Source organism: Diceros bicornis, chromosome 21 (genome assembly GCF_020826845.1).
Source record: "Diceros bicornis minor isolate mBicDic1 chromosome 21, mDicBic1.mat.cur, whole genome shotgun sequence".
Lineage (NCBI taxonomy): Eukaryota > Metazoa > Chordata > Mammalia > Perissodactyla > Rhinocerotidae > Diceros > Diceros bicornis.
The window spans coordinates 22503378-22524910 of record NC_080760.1 but is presented as its reverse complement, the minus strand read 5'-3'; positions in this window follow the sequence as shown (position 1 = coordinate 22524910).

The window sequence follows — 21533 nt, the reverse complement described above, 5'->3', positions numbered from 1 at the left end:
TGGATAGATTCCCAGAAGCAGAATTGTGGGTCAAAATAGATGACCATTTTGTTAGGCTCAATGAAGATTACCAAATTGATTTTAAAAAATAATTTATATAAATATCAATAATGTAAGAGAATGTTTATTCACCATACCCTCTCCATCACTGAATATTTTCATTAATTCTAATGTATGCTATTTTGGTATGCAAAAATAGTATTTCAATCTTGTTTTAATTTACATAATTTTGGTGTCTAATGAAGACAAATATTTTGCCATATTTTTTTATCAGTTTTATTTCTTTTTGTAAGTGTGCGCAGTTAATTTTTAAGAGAGATTTGTATATATTCTTCCTTTAGTAAATACGTTAAACTTGTTTCTTAAATTTACTAAAAATACTTTATCTTACTCTATTGTTTGCCAGTTTATTTAGGTTGGATTTAGGTTTTTGTTTTTTTAAAGGGGCTGTGCAAAACTTTTATCTACATGAATGAAACAAAGCTGTTGGTTTTTTCCTTGGTGCTTTCTTCTTTTGCTTCTAAACTTAGAAAGTCCTCCCCCTTCTAGAAGCTTGATAAAAGTAAATTCTATTTTCTTTCATATTATCTATGGATTGACTTTATATTTCATCCTTCTACCTGCCTGAAATTTACTTTTGTGTATGGTGCAGAATGAATAACTAAATTGATTGTTTTCACAAGGCAACAATGCTGATTGTTGCACCATTTATTGAACACCCAGTTTGTTCTCCACCACTTTGTAATGCCTCTTTTGTTATGTATTAAATTGTCATATATAATGGTATCTGTTTCTGGTCTATATATTGCATATCTTTGATCTGACTAATATTGTATCAGTATCATACAGTTTTAAATACTGCATTTTGAAATTTGTTTTCAAGCACGGTATGTCCCGTCCCCATCCATATTATTTCTTTCTTGTGTGTGTCTCTTTGCATTTTTAATCTTGCAGTAACTTTTCAAAATAATTTTGTATTCTTTTAAAACAGATTTACTCTATAGTTTTCTCCACAACAGAAGGTATAGTCACAGATCCATGATAAGTGTTTATAAATAGTAGCTATTATTAATTTTGCTAAAGAGTAACTAAAAATAAAAACCACTTTTTGTAGAGCAGTTTTTCATTTTGTCAGTTAAAAAACAACCAAGTCCAAGACTTGTAGCCAATCTTCTTTTAGTGAATAAAATTATTGCTAGCATCCCCCCACCACACACACACACACACACACACACACACACACACTTGCTAAATGGTATCTATTTTAAAAGACTTTACAATATATGATTAAGAGAATAGTTCTTTTCATAGTAAGATGAACAGACCCAGCCTTTTGCAGGACTCTTCTTCAGGTTTCCAAAACTACTGAGCTCTGCTTGACTTGTGAGTCCTAAAACCACATGTGCACTTCAATAAAAATTAGGTCAATGGTGAACTTTGACCAGTGTGAGAAACCACTCACTTCTACATATTACTAAACATCCTGCTATAACTTTCAAAATATAGCTACAACATTGCTTATTCGAGTTAGCTGATCTATTTGGCTCCTCCTTTTTATCTCTTGCTGTACATGAACAAAGCTAATCCTTAGGGATCACCTATTTATGCAGTTAAATGTTATTTATCCTACATCTGTTTGTGTCTTCTATGAACTAAGTACCAGGAATACAAAAATTAATAAGACACTGAGCCTGCCGTTAAGAAGCTCAGACATAGCAAGAGAAGCAGACAAGTCAACAACCACAATGGAATACTGAGATAACACTCGCTTCCTTCAAACTGAGTCAGTCAAAGTTTTTATCTTGAGAAGAAGCTGGGGTAGAAACCACAGGAATCCTTCCTCCTAACCCTAACTTCCTCCTAACTCCTAACTCTTTTTCTTTGACATAACAACTGGCACCTCCTATCATGACAACACAATGGGATAAAAATTACAACAGTAGACTATAAGCACAGAGAAGATGATGTTTAAACTGGGCCCTAAAGAATAAGTAGGAGTTTTTTTGACATGGAAAAAGGAGGGGAGGCATTTCAAGAAAATGGAACATGAGGATCTGAGACATCATGAAATGTTCTGGGAAAAGAAACTACTCCAGCGTAGCAAAAGTGTGGAATTTCAGTTACACACATATGTGGACAAGATGAGACACAGTGTGGAGGGTCAAGTCTTAAAAAACAACTGGGAGATAGATTTCAAAATCCATAAATGCATTTGGTCTCTATACTGTTGTCAATGAGAGGCATATTAGGCTCTGAAGGAATAAGACAATTCATTAACCCAGTCCTTTTTGGCTTTCACTGCCACCAGTCCACTAAAACTATTATTGTGAAGGCCACAAACAGTCTCCATGCTGCAGATAAGTGTTTTTAAAAGTGTTAAAATAAATAGTAATGCTGATGGACATATGGAAGGTTGATTGGAGAGGACCAAGTCTGTGGTAGCAGTTCCAGCTGGGAGATTGTTGCCACAACTAAAGCAAGACATGCTGAGGGTCTGAAAGAAAGAATTGGCAATGGTATGCTGATTATAGAATTATTTACGACATAGAAAGGAGAGAAATCCGTGATTTGGGAAAGAAGGGAGGCAGGCAGGTTAGAAGGAGGTAAGGAGAGAGAGAAAAAGGGAGTAAGGAGGAGGAAAGAAAGGAGAGACAGGCTAAAGGTAACCAAAAATTAAGGGTTTGATTTACAGGAAAACATAAGGAGAATAGCTTCAATTTTTGTAGTTCTTCAGACTATAACAGAAGAACTTCTGTAAGCAGACATTTGGGATTTACCTTATGACACCAACACTCAAACAACTGAATTAAAGCTGGTAATTAAGACTGGCAATCAGGATTTTTCAGCTCTTGTGGATTTAATAACCCTTAATTTGCAAATGCTTGTGCCAGAAAGACTGCATCTTCAAAAAAATCAAAAACATGAAAACATAACTAATAAACAAGCATCAATGTTTGATTAAATATCAAAGGAAGAATGAAAACCTGAAGAAAATATTCCAGTGATTCAGTTATATTCTAATAACCATCAGGAAAATGTGGACTAGAACTCTTTGCAGGATGCTTTAGATGCTTGAAAGAACCGTGGTTGAGCCAAATCTCACCCCCTTCTCCAAAGTCTCAAAGGAAGAAGTGTCCTTCTTGTTCTGGGCTAAACTCTCTACCTGGGTTCCTGAATCCGTTTCTTCTCATTTCCTCTGGTACCTTGATGCAAAGGTTATTTCCCCCTTCTCCTGTATTTCAACATCTTGCTCTCTCCGTAGGCTGCTTTCAGAAGCGTAAACAAGCTCAAGTTCCTCTGTTTGGAAATAGACACTTTCGGCTTTTAGTCTCCCACTAGCAATCCCTGTCCCTTCTTAGCAAGTTCCTCCGAAGAATAGTCTTTCTTCCCTTAGTGACTCTTCAGTGAACTGTAGTCAAGATTCTGCTCTTACTACTTCCCTGACACACTGCTCTGGCAAAGGTCATCTTTGACATCCTAACCCACTGGTCTCTTTTTATTCAAAATCTTGACCTCTCTGAATCACCTGACCATACTGACATCTCGCTGCTTGGAACAACTCTTCCTTTGGTCAACAGAAAATAGCTCTCTTGAGTCCCATGCTCCTAATCTTGCCACTCTTTCTTGGTTTGTTTGCCAGATCTCCTTCCTCCCCAGTCCTCTAAGGTTGGTAATTGCCAGAGATGACTTCTCTGTTGTTTTCCAATATTAACATTCTTCAATGTGATCTTAGCAATTCCTGTAGCTTCAACAGCTTGACACCTACATACTAGTAACACCCAAATCCGTGCCTCTACATCAGACTTCTCTCTTGTGGTCCAGAAGCACCAATTTTACTGCCTCGAGTGCTCACAGATATCTCAAAATTATCTCCAATCTGTACTCTATGTTTGCTCCTCTTCTGAACTTCCCTCATCTTAGTGAATGGCTGACAATCTATTTGATCATACAAGCCAGGAATCTGAGACTCATCTTAGACTTCTCCCTGTTCTTTATTCCAATCCACAACCAAGTCCTGTTGATTCTACCTTTTCAAAACCATTCTTCCAATCTGTCTCCTTCTTTCCATCCTTGTGGCTACTGCTTTATTCAATACCGTAGAAATAGTATTCTAAGGCTCTTTCTCCCTCAATCTAGTATCTGTTTTATCCATCCACCATGTTATGATCAGAATTTTTCTCTCAAACTGAGAGAAAAGAAGGAACTGGGGCAGTTCCTTCTCTGTGCCCCAATTCTTCATACTTTTGTGTCTGCTCACCCACATTCCTTGGCCTGGAGTGACTTAGTCCTCGTTTAGTCACAGAGCATTTACTCTCTTTTCAGGCACATTTCAAGGATAACCCTCTCCATGGAGATTTCTTAACCCTCCCAACCCCATAAAATTGACGACTCATCCTTGTACTCCCATTGCATTCTATGCTGACATCTGTCATGCCACCCCACACACTTCATTGCACCTAAAAATAATTCTGGTATATTCTAAGTTCCCCTAACTCTATTTTAGGTTCCTTGATGTCATAACTTATTCATCTTTCTACTCCCAGCACAAAAACACTGTGCAGCATATAGTTCACAACACCATTAGCTTGCTGGATGAGTGAATAGTCCTTACACTGTCAGAAAAATAAAACCACTATCACAAAAGACAGTTCCTCTTGTCTAAAAATGGTAATAATACAGCACATTAAAAATTCACTACATCAACACAACTCAAACTCAAAATTTGGTTCTGCCTTTGAAATACAATCCTAACTATAATAATAATAATGAAATATTAAATGCTCATTGAATAATATTTCCCAAGGCAAATGGAAAGTGTGGGTTTTTATAATTGCCTGGAGATTTGCCATCCAATCTAGTAAGACCCTTCCATTAACCACAGTGCTTCTGCCCTTGCCCCATGTGGAAACAGTGTGCCCCTGCTGACCTCTGCGAGTTCCCTGAGGCTACAGTTACACACCTGTGGGCCCTGAGCCATCTCTGTGCTGCTGGTGCATAGGAGTGCAGAGAGCAAAGAGTAGAAGCAGCATTATTTTACATTCACACTCTATGCTTTCGAAGGCAGCCTTGGTCTGGAGTCAAGCTCATGCTAGGCTTCCACTGAAAACGTTATCCAGCACTCATGACCTTGCCTTGCTTAACTTTCTCTTCCTTCCTGAATCTCGTTTGACTACCTGAGTCTGACCCATTTTTGGCTCTGAACTTTAGTTCTTCCTCAGAGTTAATTCCGGGAGGACGTACACAGCATCCTACAAGCAAAGGGAGACAGCAGCAAAGGAAGAGGCAATTCACTGAAATTTGGTAGGAATAACAAGAATGGAACCAGAAATGGGGTCCCCAGTGGCAGAGGTCAGAGACCAAGATTTACAAGGAGCTACTTACAGATGCAGTCCAGTCTCAGATCTGGTTCCTTGAAATCAAAGATTCAAAGATTACCTGATCCAAGGGGTATTCGCTGGACAGATCTTCAGAAGTAGGGACAGGGAAAGTAGACCTGTGAGAATCAGAGGCAGGGCATTTCAGGAATTGGCCTAACCCCCCAAAACAGGCAGGGTTGGAGGCATAATAAGAACCCCACTGTTGGACGGACTCCCAAGCCCGTGCTCATTGAGAAACCACTCTGAACTTTCAAAGGTGTTGGTGAAAACCAAAGCTAAGGTGCATAAAACACCTTGCTCAGCACCTGGCATGTAGGATGTGGTTACTGTTCATACTACTCTTATTATCTCACACTTAACCCCTCAAGGTCATTAGCCACTTTTTTTTTCCTCTGAGATTTATGTTAATTGGCTCAACAATAACCATCTGAAGAAACTTTGCGAACTCATGCAACTTTATCATGCTCTCCTTCCTTACAAGTTTTTTCAAGATGCTAATGGACTTTTTCCTAGGGAATTCCACCATTAATCTTTCTCTGTGCAGAGAATTTTCTGATGTACTCATCCTTTCTCCAGTATGTTTAAATAATATCATTGTGATTTTAAAATATGGTCCTCATTCTATGGTGACTCTGCTTTTTGTTTGTTTGTTTTGATGATAAGCTTCTGCACTCTCTCTGGATACACCTTCTCAGTGTCCTCAATGGGGCTCTCTTCCTCCGCTCGACATTTAACTCTTGGAATTCCAACACCGATCCTCCTTACACCCTGAAGAGTTGGGATATGATATGCAGTCACATGTTTAACGAAGTTCTTATATATTATTTCTTAAATTGCTAAATATCCAGAATGGATCAATTCCAACTCTTCCTACTAACATGCTGATGCAGTAGCAGCTCTGCTTTGTTTCCTATAAATGTACACCAAAAATCACATATAAAATATATTTTATTAGTGTATTCAATAAAACAAAGAGATATGTTTACAGGATGAATAATCTTACAAAAATAAATGTCCTATCATAAAAACCACATAAGGAAACAAAAGAGCCTTTAAAATTTTGTCATACTTACACAAAAGATGCATACATACATTTCAGAGAAGCTTAGAAGAGATCAACAAGAGGAACTTTGTTCATTTTTGTCATGTTTGTATTTTGAATTTCAAATAATTGATTCCACATAGAAACTGAAGGATCAGCAGTTTAAAATACACTCCATGTCATATATGTTGTCACTCAATAATACTCAATATAAATTTAGCAACACTGAATCCTTCAGATGAGTAACTGCATTAATATTTTACCAGTTGATATTCCCTTTTTAAAATTTTGTTTATAATATTTGGAGAGTTTTAAAATTGAAATCTGGGGGCCAGCCCGGTGGTGAAAGCAGTTAAGTGTGCACTCTCCCCTGCAGCGGCCCGGGGTTCGCCGGTTCCGATCCCAGGTGCACACCGAGGCACTGCTTGTCAAGCCGTGCTGTGGCGGTGTCCCATATAAAGTGGAGGAAGATGGCCACTGATGTTAGCCCAGGGCCAGTCTTCCTCAGCAAAAAGAGGAGGATTGGCAGATGTTAGCTCAGGGTCAATCTTCCTCACACACACACAAAAAATTGAAATCTGAACTCCCATAAGAGCACAAATTTCTTTGTTATTTTTCCTCTGTCTGTCTCAAATTTTGTTGTTATTGTTCCATGCGACACGTGCATGAATGAGTGCAGAGTTTCTACCAGCCTGGACCATGGCTACTGGAAACAGTAGCACATCACCCAGATTATCAAGACTGAAATCAAGTCCTGCCTAAAGGAAAATTCTTTTATTGCTAAAACCTGTTGTTGGTAGCAAATAGTTATACTCACTCCTAAAAAGAAAAGAGCTAGGAAGAATTTGGAGTTCAGAAGTGGACTCTTTTAGGTTCTTAAATTTGGGGTTACAAACTTCATAGTATTATACTGATGAAGTCATAAATGCTTGCATTTCAAATGTTGATAAAACTGACCACAGTGATTTGGCTCTTAAACATGGAGAAAAGAGAACAAGAAAGATGTAGACATAAAAGGGTATACTTATTTCATAGATTAAAAAATATCTTTGCAATTGCTAGTGACATTTGTTTCCAAAGAGCAATCCAATTTCTGATTTCTGCACGCCTGGCTGGACTGTCTTTTATTACTGTTTCTCAACGGTCCACGGTTATCCTTCATGGTGTGAAATGGTTCCTCAGTGTTCTTAATGTGTTTCCTCTGCATCCCTTACTCGCATTCATTTCATTTAAGTTTTATATGCTGTAAATGCCTCAAGTTCTCATTACACAGCTCTCATAGCTTTCAAGAGCCATTAAGAATCTACTTTTTTAAAAATAGTTTTATACTATTCTTGTTAAAGCCATGAAATTTGGACTTACAAGACCCAATTTTGCCACTCACCAGCTTTATAAACATGAACAACTCATTGATCTCTCTGAATCTCAGTTTCTTCATCTGTAAAATGGGAATCATAATGACATCTCCCTTACTTATCCAACCTCCACCAGCAACTACTTATTTGATTTGGGCACATTATTTAATCTCTGTCTGCCTTCATTTCCTCTTTTACAAAACAGGGGTAGGAATACTATCCATTTTGTAAGGCTGTTTAAGGATTAAATGAGACAATACATGTCAAATGTATAAAATAGGTACATGATAATTGTTCAAAAAATGTCAGATCTTGTTATTGCTGAGGAGATAAAATGAAATAGTATACGTGGCACGACATAGTGGAAAGAGGAAGGGCTTCAGTTCAACAGACGGGTTCAAATTCTGCTCTGCCATTTATTGGCTGTGACATCTTATGTAAGTTACTCTACCTCTCTGAGCCTTAGTTACCTCAATTGCAAAATTCAAAATTATGAATATTAACAATAGCAGGCATAAAGAGTAGAGAGAGTACTCAAGAAATGGTGGTTACTATGAGTATTACGCAAAAGTAACTTGTGAAAAAAATCTTTACTCAGATAGTACATATAAGACAGTAGTGTTCAGAGACATGGGAAGTCGCTGTCTCAAGCCTTACCAGGAAGAGAAAGAAGAAAGCATATTCTAAAGAAACAAGAGAAACAACAACAACGAAATGGAACAAATCTATGACTGTAACAAAATAATGAATATATCAGCAAAATTCACAAAAATGAAGGATAGTTATTGGACTCACAGCTACATACAATCTTCTACCTGGTAGGTTTGCCAAATAGCAACTGGTAGGCTATACATATATTTCTTTCTAAGAAAATCAGACTTAGTCAATGGGTGGCCTTCGCCACAGTCATAATAAACATATTCACTATCCAGAGCTAAAAAGGGAAATCTACACGTAGCTTAACATAATTCTAAAAAGTCAGGATGGTAACTTCTTGGTAGCTGATTGACCCAGCATTAAGTCAGACTGCATGTAGGGTGGGTGTCCTCCTTGCTCCCCATTGCTGCTTCCACACCATTTTCCCACTCTCCTCCATTCCATTTCCCCCTAACTTTGATTCTTATTTCTTCAGACTATATCACTGTGGGTTAATTTGGTAAGTATGATTAACCAATGATGGTTAATTTGGTTAATTCAGACTATACCACTGTGATGTGTCAAGTTGGCTAGGCCATGGTACCCAGATATTTGGTCAAACAGCAGTCCAGATGTTGCTGTGAAGGTATTTTTTTTAGATGAGATTAATATTTAAATTAGTAGACTTTGAGTAAAGCAGATTACCCTCCATAATGTAAGTGGGGCTTATCTAATCAGTTGAAGGCCTTAAGAGTAATGATGCAGTTTCTCCATGAAGAAGGAATTCTGCCTCTGCCTTTGGACTCATGCTGCAAAATCAACTCTCCCCGGGTCTCCAGCCTGCCCTGCAGATCTCAGACTTTTGGACATACCAGCCCCCAAAATCATATGAGCCAATTCCTTAAAATAAAATCTCTCTCTCTCTCTCTCTCTCTCTTTCTTTTGGTATAATTTTGTGTGTATATATATATATATATATATATATATATACATTTCTCTGGAGAACTGTGACTGATATGCCCAGCTTGGGGCAGATGATTAAGTCACATTTAATTTTGTTTAAAACCAACCATTTAAGATCCCTATTTCCATTTATCTCAATAATGTATTTCCTTCCTCAACAGAAGGTCTCTCCCCCAGTCCCCAGCCACAAGATAAGTCCAAAACTCCAAGGGGCTGGAAAATTGTGTCCTCCTGTTATGTGTCCCCCGCCATCCTCCCTCTGCTAGTGGTCTTGCTTCATATTTCACTGAGAAAATAGAATAAACCAGAGGAGAATTTCCTCAAGCTCCTACCACTGCAGCATACCCATCTATTTGCTATTGGTCCATATACGCTGCCTTCCTCCCAGGGTCCTCCTGTCTGAGATCAGCCCCTCCACTGATCCCATCTCCTCTCACCTGCTCCAGAAATTCTCCCCCTCTCTTTTGGCCCAATGGCAACAGCATAAAATATGCTGTCATTTCTCCCATCTTAAGAAATAAACTAAATTTTCAAATAACTCTTTAATTCCACATCCCCTTTCAGCTAACATCTCAATTCTCTGTTCCCCTTTACAACAAAGCTCCTCAAAAGCATTGTGTGTACTTGCTGTCTCCAATTACTTTCCTTCTATTCTTTTCTGATACACGATCTTCTGGTTTTCACCCCCACTACGCCATTGAATCTAATCCTATCAAGGTCACCGAAGACCTCCGTATTGTAAATCTAATGGTCAATACCCAGTCCTCATTTTACTTGACTTCCTAGCAGCTTTTGTCACAGTTAATTGTTCTCTCCAACTTGAAACACTTTCTCTTGGTTTTCAGGATACCAATATTCTCTTGGTCTTCTTCCACTGGCTGCTCCTTCTCAATTTTTTTTTTTTATTTAATTAATTTTTTATTGAGGTAACATTGGTTTATAACATTATATAAATTTCAGGTGTACATCGCTATATTTCGATTTCTGTGAAGACTACATCATGTTCACCACCCAAAGTCTAATTGTCATCCATCACTGTACACAAGTGCCTTTTTACCCCTTTCACCCCCCCTCTTCCCCTCTGGTAACCACCAATCTATTTTCTGTGTCTGTGTGTTTGTTTGTTGTCGTTGTTGTTTTTATCTTCCACATATGAATGAAACCATACGGTATTTGGCTCTCTCCATCTGACTTAATTCACTTAGCATAATGCCCTCAAGGTCCTCAAGGTCGTAATTTTCTTTTGCTGATTCCTCCTCTGCTCCAAAATGAGAGGGATCCAAGGCCCAGGACCCCTCTCTTCCTTATCTATCCTCACTTCCTTGGTGATTTCACTCAGCCTCACGATCCACAAAGTTACGGCCGCAGCGCCCTTCACTCTTCCCTCAAACATCCACATGCCTCACTCTCCCACCTCGTTTCAGTTTGGCTTAAATGTCTCCTTCTCAGCACGGCTTTCACTACATAAAATTGAATCTTCCCTTCCCACCCTTCCCCCGCTCTACAATCTTAATCCCACCCTTCTTTCCTACTTTATTACTCTTTACGGTGTTTACCATGCTCTCACATACCACATCTACCTGTTGTAGTGTGTGTTCTCTTCCACTAAAATCTGCATTCCATAACAACAGGAATTGCGGTCCTCCTTGTCTACTGTTTTATGCCCAGAGCCTAAAATATTTGACATATTGCAGGTGCCCAGGACGCTTGCTGAGCGAATGGTCTTGCCTGGCTTTGTTCCCCTCTTTCCCTGTAATGGAGGAACTGAGATTCCTTGCTCAGTTTTCCTAGAAATTACAGTTTTCAAAATCTGTTGATAGACTTCCCTGGTTCTGAGCATGCTCCTGCCACTCAACTACTTAGTTGCCTGCCATCTGGATTACACCAATTATATACCCATTTTCCACATAAATGGGTTCTTCTGAACATTTTGTTAACAGTACTCGTCTCTGTCCTGAGGTGGGAGAGTTATCGGTCTGTTCAAGGAACATCAAGGTTGTCAGTGTGCCTGGCTGCAGCAGACTGAGCTAGGAAGACAATGGAAGGAGAGGAGGTCAATGTGGTAACCAAGAGGTCAACATGGTAACCAAGAGGTGAACGTGGTAACCAAGGGGCATAGAAGGAAGATGCAGATTAAGCAGTGGTTTGTATAAAATGGAAGGACTTTAGCTTTCCCTCAGAGTGAGGGAAGTCCTTGGACGTTTTTCAGTAGGTGTAACATGATCTGACATGTTTTTAAAAATTCACTCTCGCTGCTGGTGGAAATAAATCACTATTCGAAGTCATTTAAATTTTCTGTACCTCATTTGCAAAACCAGTAAGCTAGATTAGAGATCCTTTGAGGTTGCATCAACTTTTAAGAAATCACAAAAATATGAGGGGAAAAGGATTTTTTTAAATCTCTAGTTTAATTAAATATTTTGTGATTGATGACAATAAATCAATTGCTTAATTTGACACTATTTTTTAATAAGTGCTTGGCAACAGTTAATTCATGATGATCTAGGCTGCTCATCAAAGTGCCCTTCAAATTCTCAGATTCTTCTTTTCACCATGGCCTCACAGATATTTTCACATGTTCCCACTAAAACTTGGCTTGAAGAGCTCCTGAAAGGAAAAATGGCAGAGATTCAGCAGATGCAAAATTTATTGTGATTCAAATTTGGACAAGACTAATCAAGTCTTGGCATGGGAAACTGAAGTACAATGTATTGAGGTGCGTTGGTTTCCTGATAACACTTAAAAAAAATCCAAATGCTACTGGCCTAATCAGACCAAGCTACCTGAGATATTAAAGATTTTTTGCATTTGATTGATTCTCAGTGGGAAAATAGTCCATGCATATTAGTCAGGGTTCTCTAGAGAAACAGAACCAATAGAATACATAGAAGATGATAGATAGATAGATAGATAGATAGATAGATAGATAGATAGATAGATGATAGATATTTCAAGGAATTGTCTCATGGGGGCTGATTAGTTTGAAATTTGTAGAGCAGGCCTGCAGGCTTGAAATTCAGACAAGAGTTAATGTTGCAGTCCAAATTCCACAGGGTAGCAGTGTGAAAACTCAGGCAAAGTTTCTAGATTGCAGTCTTGAGGAGAATTCCTTCTTTGGGAAACCTCAGTCTTTGCTCTTAAAGCCTTCAACTGATTGGACAAGGCCCACCCACATTATGGAGGATAATCTGCTTTACTCAAAGTCTACTGATTTAAATATTAATTACATACAAAAAATTACCTTCACAGCCACATCTAGGCTGGTGTTTGACCAAACAAACACCAAAATTTGGCACCATAACCTAGCCAAATTGACATACAACATCAGCCATCATACCATGTTAACCTTCAGTTCAAAGATCCTTCACATGGTAGAGTCTCAGTAAAAGCTGAACTGAGTAATATTAATTCTCAACCAAGAAAAATTATTCACTCATCTTAAATTTTGCATGATATTCCAATTAAGTTGCTCTTAGCTTTTCTCTTTTTGCTGGAAACAAAAGCAAGAGCCACAATTCAAAGTTCTATTATTAAATTCATTCATGAGAACAATCAGTATTATTAATGAGGAAGGAAACGGCAAATTTTCTTCTACTTCTCCATCCCTGTGATGCTAATATAAGTTATATTTGAGAACTGCTAGGGTAAAATCCCTAGATTAGGTTCGTCTATTAAATGTGAAAAATAACCTGATAATGCACAAAAGTGTCCTAAATGAAGTCGGGTCTGCAGTGTAGAATTGACCACATGTATTTCTATGGGACTTGAAACCCTCTTCTCACAGCTGGAAGCACTGGATTTCCACATACTAGAGTTTCTTAGAAAAACCCTTTCCTTAAGAGGAATTTAGGGAGTTGTATCCCAGCGTTTTGAAACACACCATTTGTCTACTTCCTTCTATTAGCTCTCACCCGTGCCCCAGTATTAAGAATCTCTCTGGCTCTAGAGCTGCAAATATGCATCTTGAGCATCCAGTCTAATTCAATGCCGATTATAATATTTTTAGCCTAACTGGCATCCCAGTTGGGTATCTTTCTGGGGCTGGTGCCCTGTCTGCTCTTGTGAGGCTTCCCTTCTTTCCAGGGATGGGACCCCTGCCTTTGGATTAAAGAAGAATAACTAAGGCGCAAGTTCCCTGCTCAGGAACCACTACCTGCTTGGATTTCCCAGGCCCAGCTGCCGGCCTCCCAGTACCAGCTACGTGCCATCCATCTTTCTGGATACTCCTGCTGCCTCAGGCCTTCCAGCGGGGGCTACTTTTCCAGGATGCGACCTTCTCTCTGTTGCTGTACCCTTCATATACCATGCTCTCTCCCTGAGATTGCGCTTCCTTTCTGGAAGCCAGTCCCTCTTTCCTCGCCCATCTCCACCCAAGTGTAGGTCTAGTTCTAGGTCCCCATTTCTTCCAGATTGCCTGTCCTCTAGCAGAATTCACAGAGTATTCTTACCCTGTTATAAATGTGCCTGGGCTTTCTCACCTGGAAAATTAGGAGACTGGACTAGAGATGACCCTTTCAGCTCCAACAGTCTTATGATTCTATAAATGCCTCTTCTATTTAATGATCCTTGACAGCACCTCAGAGAAAATAAAATCGCACCAGGTCCTGAGTAGATTATTTCCACTCCTACATATCCATGCCTAGCTCTTTTTTGTGATGACCAATTTCTCACCATTCCCTTGGAGTAATGCTTCTATTTCTTAGAAAGTACTATGCCTTAGATACTCTGTTTATGATCAGTTCATCCAATTTATTCTAGGCAGATCATTAAGGGATATGCTAAAGTTTTTCCTTCCGAATGTCTTACACAACACACATTGAACTTAACTGGAAAGCATTGCTAATCAGCTGCCTCCTGCCCCTCAGGAGCTTGTCGCTGAGCTTTCTGGCCAAGACCCATCTGTGTCTCTGGTACCGGGCCTGGTGGGGAGATGCTAGAGCTCGTCCACGTCCTCCGCTCTTTTGGTAAAAGAATATTTTATACACAGTGCATTTATTAGGAACCTTGTTCCTTGAGGCTTAAATGTAAATAGAGGATTAAGAGCATAACTAATTTACATGAGATACAAACACATCCACGAAAGCCTAACACATTTTAAATGATTTACTGAGAAAAAGCTAACATAGTTTTCCATTGCATATCAGAATAGGCAATTCCTCTTGTCATTCATCTTTCCTTTCAGAAACAAAGCTCAAAACAATAAAAATTTTCACTCCCTGAACCACTCTTTTTTTTTTCCAATCAAAGAACTTTAGAGACTGTTACAGGAAGCACAGTACCTATACTGCATGCATAAACTGAATCTAAAAAATGATGAGAGTGGTTCCCTTTCCTAAACAACTTAATTAAATTAAAAAGCATGATCAAGCTGCTTGGCTATACAGAAAGTCACTCATTAATATGGCTTTAAGAAAAATTCAGAAGGAAACAGCTGATTCAGTGGACATGGAAATACGGCCTCTGTAGATTTGAACTTGTCTGTCCCAAACCACATTTGAAGTTATTCCAATAGCTCTGAGCAAAACAGTGACAGGGTAATTGGCATTAAACAAGATAAAGGATATGTGTTCTTTGGCTATTATGTTAACAACTAAGTACATTGAAATATTATCAGCCAAAAATATAATTTCCAAAAAGAACATTATGGATATAATAAATGTTCATGACCTTTAAGACTTCTAAAGGTTTAGTATGGTTCTAGGAGGAAAATTAGGCATTCTTGCACTGCCATACCATCTACCTCAGGCAGGACTGCCTTGTGGTAAGAGGTCACTTTAGAGGGGCACTGAGAAAGCCTCCCTGGCCCCAGATCTCTCCCCCATCAACTGACATCCCAGCCTAAAACATCCAGTAAGGACGTTTAATATTTTCTGCCCTGCATTCCTGGGAGAAAAACCATATTTGGCTTCAAGACGGATTTGTTTATAAAGTTCTTTCCCGAGAAGCATTTGTGATGGACGAAAAGCGAGGGTGAGAAAGCATGAACATGTCGGGAGTCTGAAGTCAGAGGATGACAATGTAAGCAAGGCTGAGGAGGGGAGAAAGGAAACAAAAAAGGAAATATTGGGTGGTGAAGACACTTTATTTACTTCAATGTTGTATCTAGCGTCCATGCTGAACTTAGAAATTCTTAAGTTTAAATTGAAAATAGATAATGCCATGACCCAATAGGCTGAGAAAAAAATGGTAAAATGCTTGATGAAATGAGAAAAAAATACACAGATCACCAAGAAATCACCTCCGAACTAAATTAAAGGCCAAACAGATATCTGCAGAAGCCTTCAGATAAGTGCTTAGACTTCCTTGTAGCCAATTCTGTTCGTTCCTCTTCACATCTTAACCTTTTATCACTTGAGCTCTCTTTGGCGCTGACGCTCCTTACCTCTCCTTTCTTTTTAAAATCCTCTGCACTTGGTTTCTGTGACACCAGGCTTTTCTGCATCTCCTCCTACTCTCTGGCCATTTCTTTTCACTCTCCTCTTATTGTTGGTTCCTCTTCTGCTACCACCTCTACTCCCTGAAGTGCTGATGCTTTTCATATTCTCCGAGGAAAAATTTGTCCTCTCCAAAAGCAGTCTTTCAATACCAGTAGTATAGTATTTTGAGCCCATTTTTCTCCTCTGGGATATTTGGTATGTCCAACTGCCTATTGGACTTCTCTACACGGATGTGCTGCTCAAAGTTATACTCATCATTTTCTCTGTCCTCTTCTCCCCACCTCACTCCCTCTCCCATATTCCCTATCTGAGGGAACGGTACTACAATCCAGTTGCTCAAACTAGAAATCTGGGAGTCATGATTCTTATTTTCTAACAAACTATTGATTGTGTTGACTTCTCTCCATTCCTACTGCCACTAACTTCTGCCATCAGTCCATCTCATTCATCATTGCTATAATATCCTCCCGACTTGTCTCCAAGTTCCCTCCTCCTCCCACTCCATAGACGGAACATGGCTCCTCTGCTCACAATTCTTTCAAGACTCCCTGTCTCCTTCATCTCAGAGAATAAAATCTATCCACATTTGCATGTCATTTAAGACCCTTTAGGATATAATTTACGACTATATATTTATTTACTCCCTACCCACCCCACCACACACATACTTTTAAATCAGCAATACCAAACTACTTTACATTCCCAGAACACACCCTATTCCCCTCTCCCATCTCCACTTGATGTTCTTTTGCCTGGAATGCTTTTCCATCGCTCCTTGCCTACCTCCTTTTTCATTGTCAATCTCCTACTCATGTTCCTCACATCAAGTCTTTTCCCTCTGTGGGGTCTTCTCGGATTCTCCCCTGTGGTGTACCTTATGTGCATGAACCTCTACCAAGGCAGTTCCCATCTTTGTTCACTGAGCAGTCCCAGCATCTGGAAAAAATGACTGGCACATAGTAGGTGCTCAATAAATATTTGTTGAATGAATGAGTGTTGCTTATATTCATTGTATGTCTGTGTCTCCACTAGATTATAAGCTCCTTTGTACCTGTGATGGCTAGCCTGACAGAGTAGAACCTCCACCATTAAGTGATTGAGTCAGGTAATGTGAACTTACACATTTTACAGTCTTAACAATATTTCAAGTATTCAAAAATAGTAAGTGAATTATTATTAAGTTCTCAACAATATTCTAGCTAATTTTTAGAGAATTAATTTTATTTTGCTGAACAACCAACTTTGGCAAATACATATTAATGGAGAGAAGACAATATTGATAACAGCAAAGGACAAATAATAAAGGTAATTTATTTTGGAATTTGGAAGTTGGGAAGTGCTCTTTGTACTTACATTTTCATGTGGGAGTGACTGCTGACCCAGGAATTCAAAATACATTGAACAAATCTCCAATTCATACTGCAAAGTTCTGGCCAACTGGGTTCCCATCTCTGCCCTCTGACCCTGACTTTCATCACCTCTTAGACCAATGCCAAAGAACAGCTTAACTTCATAGACAATAGAATTGGGGATCTCTCTGCACACCTGAAGCAAGGTGTTAGTTCACAGCTGTCTGAAGAAAAACATTTTGAAAAGCCTTATTTCTAAGGGTTTCCATTATGTTAGAGAACAAAGGTCCTGTTTATTTTAACAGTCAATAAAATAAGTAGTGCACAACTTATCATATAAGACCAGTTAAGGCCACAAAAAGCCCATTCCCTATGGTATATTGGAAATATTAAACATTGGCAATAAAATTGTAGAAAACTATGGCTTCAACACCAGAATAGTTTTTTTTTTAACTCATTGAGCAATATCTTGAATATTGGCACACGAGGTTATATGGGCCTCATCCTGCAGTGAGGTTTATTGGCTCTTCCTAGAAGACTCCATTCTTGCCTGGGCTCCAAAGCAAGCAGCCTTCTCTGTAGGCCACCTGGGCACTCATGTCAGGATGAGCATCGGTGGCCTCTCCTCTGTATTACCCTGACATACAGCTTTGCTTCTCCTTTCCCCCCAGGGATCTATTTCATTCCTAAACTTCCTTATTCATTCACTCAACAAATGTTGACTGAGCATTGACTGGGAGACAGGCCTCTTTCTAGGTGCTGAGGATGCAGCATCAAACAAAACAGACCACAGTCCCTGTCTCACTGGAGATGTCTCTCCTTCCTTTCTTTATCCACCTCCCTCAATGAAGGTGGGAGAATCTGAATACATTGCTTCTACTCTTCAGATTAGCAAATGCGGTAGTCCACAGGCCATAGAAGACTAGTGAACTCAGAATACTTCTTCCATCTTCAGAGATTGGTCCACGTCTCAATTCTTAACAGGTTTTTTGTGAGTTAATGAGGGGTATCCCTGAAGTGCCTTGCCCGAACAGGTCTGAAGCCTGTACTAGAAGGAGTCTCCTGATGGAATAGGTTAACTGTTCTGATGAGGGTGGATGACACCGAGAACAGACTTCTTGGAAGACATCATCCACGAATAGAGAGAGAGGGAGGGAGTGGGAAAGAGGAAATGTGCATAGTAGGCAGCCTGGCTCTCTGCTCTGCCTGCATGAGGCAACGAAAAAAAGGGCAAAATGTCCCCGGGAGCCTCATTCCCATAGGTCTTGCTCCCTGGACTACTGAAGTTTCAAGCTGTTGGGAATCTAATCCAGAGACAGCAAGTCATCACAGCTGCTCTGGGACTGTGCCTTTTCTTTCACAGACCAGCTGAAGCAGGCTCCATAGAGCTGGGTCTCTACCTGCTAATTGCCATTAATTGCCCTTAAGTCATGCATTTAAAGGGCTAAAAGTATTTTATGAAATTTTGTAAATATGAATATTTATAAATTGGGGTTTCCATCTTAGGAGTGTCTGTACTTAAGGAGGGTTAGTAATAACATGGAAAAAAGTTGTGACTAGAGTTAAGTGCCCTGGATGACTAGAACCAACTGACATAGTGCTCTGAAGTGCTTAACTTTTTTCCAGTTACTTAATTCATTTTATTGGGTATGAGAATAAAATTTGTATACTGAAATACTTTTTGACTCCATTTCTTTCACGTCCCCTGCTGTGCAAGTGAGGCAGTGGGCTACAGGAATCGAAAGGATACGACTGTTCTTTTCCATCACAGCTGGTACATATTCAAAATGCAAACCTACCTGGGTATTTCCAAGGAGAAGATTCTTTCCATGTTGAAGCTGGAGTGATCTATTCTTTAGTAGAAATGACCTCTGTTTTCACGGCCTGATAACCAAGCAGTTTCATATATTTGGTGTATTTTTTGGGATCAGAAAAATATGTCACAGATCTTTTCTGAAGATTAGGGCAATAAGCCACCTAAGGCTCTCTGATCTTCAAAGGAAACTATAAATAACAACTACAAGGTAAATGAAAAAGTAAATTAGTACAAGCAACAAAAAGTCAGACTTATGCTTCATGTGATACTCGATGTTTTAATTCAAGGAAACAAAACTTTAAAAAATGACTTTTCTTTTTAAAAAGAAACCTAAAAGAGGCTTATGTGTAACTTAAACCAAACTCAAGGTAGTATCAGTTACTTCCAGGAAATGAAAGGAAGACAGAAAAAAATAACTATATATATTTTATTTTAAATAATATGATATTAAAGAATAAGGACTGTTTTGCTTATGTCACTTATGTGTTTAATAACAGCAGCTGCCATTTATTGAGCACCTACTAAGTGCCTGGCATTGTATTAAGTGTGTTACATACAACATGGTAGAATGATTAAGAGTGCATGCTCTGGAGTCAAACTGCCTAATTTTAAATGCTGACCACTTACTATCTGTGTGATCTTGAGAAAATTACTGAACCTCTCTGTGCCTGTTTGTTCATTTGAAAAATGGGGATAATAATAGTATCGACATCATAGGATTGTTTGAGGATTAAATGCATAGCATACTGTAAGCACTCAATATATATTAGCAACTATTATTATCTCATTTAAGGCATGTAGATAATTTAATGAGGTCCTCATTTTTTCCCATTTTGTAAGTGGGAATATGCGGTATAAAAGGTTAGGTTACTTGACCAAGGTTAACTACCCAGGTCAAACTCAGCTCTGTTAAACTCTTAAGACCTATAATTTTAACAAATACAGTCTACTATACTGTTAAATACACTGGGGAACCTCAAATCTTTTTGGACTTGGGCAGAGTACAAACACATAAGTTATATATGCTTGAAATTAGCAATATTTCCCCATAAAGAGCCATTGAGTTGCCATCACAGTTGCCAGTTTACTTCTGATGGGCTCATATGGGATACGATTCCATCCTACGAACATGCCCAGTTCATATCGCCAAATCAACTATAGGAAGAACTTAAAAAACACAGTTATGTGCATTTTGAAACTTAGCACTTAAACAACAACAAAAATGCTCAGAGTATCTCTTTATAAATACCAACGTCTAACATTCCTTCTTCTCGTTTTCTTGGTAGAGGCAACTGTTTCATACGGCTACAAGAGAGATGTTATTAGCACTGTACATTCACTCATGCTCTTTCGTCAGGTTTTGCAATTAAGAAGTTGAGTTTATGAGGGCAAAACTAAATCTATGTGAATTGGGGCTATTTAATTTAGAGCCAGGATTATGTCTTTGACTACTTGGTACAATGCTGGGTATCCTGTCAGAGCACAGACCATAATAAATAATAACCACGATAAATGTGCTAGGGAGCTGGTATAGAAGTTGCCTAGATTGATGAATCTCATTTGCTACCCTACATTACTCAGTTCCAGTGGAAATTACAATTTGCTTGCAAAGATATCTCATTTATTTAACTTCCATCTTTAAAAAATTTTTTTCTCTTTCTCTTCTAGTTATTTATATGTGTTCATCAAGTTTGTTTTTCCTTTTTAAACATAATATTTCTTTGAGGGGAAGTTAAAAGATTTAGCTTTGCCTGGTAGCATGCCAAGTAGAAGAATCACTATCATCAATTTTCTTTCCAATAAAAGATGATGCTCAGAGTGGTAGACTTAAATTCCCAGTCTAACCTCACAGTGTTGATGAGATTCTCAAACGCTACTAAATGGAGCAGGGTCTACACCAGGGAAAAGCAAATTTTTGTTGATGACAACAGTAAAAATTAAACCATTATATGTGGTAATAACCAAACGAGGAGGAAAGAGAAGTTTAAAACCAAAACAAAAGGATTATTAATGGCATGTTTTCATAAAGCGGAGGATAGTGGCCGTTTTCAGAAGATGTCAAGGGAAAAAGAAACAGTCCATGTACTTCTCCACTCCCAAATGCATATATTTGAGGAGTTTAAGAATCATTTGGATAGGGCCAGCCTAGTGGCACAGTGGTTAAGTTCACGCGCCCTGCTTCAGCAGCCCAGAGTTCACAGGTTTGGATCCTGGGTGTGGACCTACGCACCACTCATCAAGCCATGCTGTGGTGGCATCCTATATACAAAATAGGGGAAGATGGGCAAAGATGGTAGCTCAGGGCTAATCTTCCTCAGCAAAAACAGGAAGATTGGCAACAGATAGCTTAGGGCCCAATTCTCTCACCAAAAAAAAAAAAAAAAGAGTCATTTGGAAAAATATTAAGAATAAGAAGCAGCTCAAACAGTTGCCTCATTCAATCTTTCTTAAACTTTTTTTTTTAATGGTTGACACAGCCCTTCAACAATCTGCTGAAAAATAACGAATCTTCTGCCTATAAAAATACATGAGCACAAAATTTTCATACAATTTCAGA